This window comes from Vicugna pacos, chromosome 33, assembly GCF_048564905.1.
Source record: "Vicugna pacos chromosome 33, VicPac4, whole genome shotgun sequence".
Classification (NCBI taxonomy): Eukaryota; Metazoa; Chordata; class Mammalia; order Artiodactyla; family Camelidae; genus Vicugna; species Vicugna pacos.
The window spans coordinates 14,726,049-14,728,596 of record NC_133019.1 but is presented as its reverse complement, the minus strand read 5'-3'; the positions used below and the strand labels follow the sequence as shown (position 1 = coordinate 14,728,596).

Sequence of the window (2,548 nt, the reverse complement as noted above, 5' to 3'; positions counted from 1 at the left end):
TGTTCTCCCAGCGAAGCCCGGACCTAAGCAAACATTCGGCTGCTGGGCTTTTGTTTGCTTTCCCTGAAATCAAACAGACCAAGTTCCTGGCAAACACTGACTCGGGGTCACTCTGGCACTAACTTATAAATCTCTTTGACCGCTGACCTAGCGCAGGTGATTTTCGGTCCGCGTTCAGGGGAGGTGTTCCGCAGTCTCACCCTGCACACACTTTCATGATGCAAGTCTGTGTGTAACATCCAGGGAAACGGCCGGGGACGGGAAAGCTATTTCAAGGGTTGTTCACCTACTTGGTGCGTCAGAGCGCGGCCAGCCCAGCCCTCGTAATTCCCATCACCTGGCTGTCATGAGTAATAAGAGGAGATGCCCGTGATGTGACTTACTAGGCTGATCTTTAAAAGCTGTGACTGCCCCCTCTAATTTTAGCTTCAGCCAACTCAGAGGACGCGAGGGGACCATTAAATCTTACAGAGACGAGGAGGAGGTCGGATAAGCTCCTGACTCGGGGACAGAAACCATGTGTGGATCTTTGTCGTATGACTTGATTGCTGTGAAAGCACCATTCCACCTTTGTCAGGCTCAGGGACCTTCCGTCAGAGAGGAATGGTAATCATTTCACAGGATTATTGAGATACAATGAGACTCCGGTGAAGGCACAGTGCGACCTGTTAAATGATTTATAGCTCTTCAATGACTGGGATATTATTAACCCCTTCTAGGGTGGCCACGGGGCCAGATGTTGCTACGATTATTAAGGTTCCCTTCACGAACTGAGTACGGATGGCCTTCGAAAGCTCTTTAAAGAGCTCTTCAAAAGCTCTCAACCATGTTGTGGAGAAGCTCCAGCCATGACTAAGGAAAACTGTTTTGCCTGTGCTTAAATCGAAGTCAGCAGCACAGGCACCTTTAATCCAGAGTCTTCTCCACAGCGATTCATTCATTCAGCAGGGATTTATCACGCCCCTGTTACGGGCCGGGCATTGGGCTTGGGGGCTGGGGATGCTACAGGCTCCAGCCTCAAGAGACTTACATCCCAGAGTCCCCCGAAATGAGACCACCCGGGCCTTTCTTAAAGATGTAATTTAAAGATAAGTCAGCTTTGCTCAAAAAAAAAATTTGAGCTATAGATAAGATGTTTCAGGAAGATTACCACAAAGGAAATCCCCCCACTGTGTTGTGTCCCTATTCTCCGGTGGAAGCAGTGATTTAGCCTTTGGGGGTGTCCCATTCTCTCTTCCCTGCTGGGGAATTGGAGATGCTCTCCTTGGCCCTGTGATCGCCAGCAGAGGGCGCACGCGGCTCTTGCTGGAGACTTTTATTCCTGAAATCGCCCATTTATACAGCAAATTTAAATTGAGTTAAACCTTCCAAAACAAGACGCTTCTCCCCAGTATTTCCTTTTGTGCACTCCACTTATGAGGCTGCTAGAGAAAAAGGAAGGAGAATTCAGCCTATTTTCTTTTAACAAGAAATAGCTATAATTATTTTTACAGATACATACATTAAAATTTTTCCTTTTAGGGCTATACACAAAATGCAAATTTTAATAAACCATACAGAGGCTCTTGGCCAGATTAGCATAAGAAATGTTAAATATTAGATTATGCAGTTAGCTCGCCATCACCTTCTATTTCCTGTTTATTCAAAGAAGGAAAAAGGAGTTTTTGTGATTTTTTTTCAAAACCCAGTTTTTTAATATTTAAAAAATGAAGAAGTCTTTCTATGGTTGCTGGCCAAACTCATCCTGATACTTAAAAATTTAATTTTTACTTTAACAGTGTCTGATGAATTCCGGGGAAAAGTTGGGGTTGAATTTCAAACCCTTCACAATGATTATCAGTTAATAGCACCTTTGTTCCGAACTCAATATTGAAGGCCGGGAAATGTTTTCTAAATCCCTGGTAGGTTATTGTCTCTCTCCATCTCAGAGAAGCTCTTGAATATTTAAAAAGAAGAGGAGTTAAAGAACCGTAGACACCAGTTAGTTGCTCTTCAGAAGGATCCGTAAAGGCTGGAACACTTCTTATTCACTTATTCAGGTGTTCTCAACTTACCACCCAACTGACTGGCATTCTCCATAAGAGCCGGGACTCCATGTGCAACAAGGGGAGGAAGATGTTTCTAGAGGAGGAGGGTAAGCTGTTGGTTTATCAGTCCCTTTCTTCTCAAGGGTCAATTTCTGTCCTCTTTCTGCTGTTTCCCCAATATCTGTTAAATGCTATGCAAATCCCAGTTATTTGATATGACCCTTGTCCTCATGGAATTTATGATCTCACTTGTGAGTTAAGATTTACAAAACTAAAAGTCAGAACCTCCTATTTTTTCTAGGTGAAGACACTGAGTCTCTGAGCAGGGCAAAGAATTACCTTTCCACGCCTCGGTCTCTGCTGGAAAGTGGGAGGTTGGCTCAGATGGCTATGAAGGCCGGCATTGTATGGTTTCTGAGTTACAGAACAATAGTTGCTAAGGAGAATTCTGATACAGGTGCCAATGGAGTTAATTCCATTTCAAGATTCAGGTGGAATTGGCTCAAACCCCTGTCTATCAC

General features: G+C 44.2%; 1 long non-coding RNA gene across 1 annotated transcript; it reads right to left on the bottom strand.

Annotated features, from left to right (window-relative positions):
• Positions 1–1,739: 1,739 nt before the first annotated feature.
• On the bottom strand, positions 1,740–2,548 carry LOC140691136 (uncharacterized). Its single transcript, XR_012066632.1, has 2 exons — positions 2,367–2,548; positions 1,740–2,121 (listed from the first exon to the last, which is right to left on the bottom strand). It is a non-coding gene; the product is annotated as an uncharacterized lncRNA (long non-coding RNA).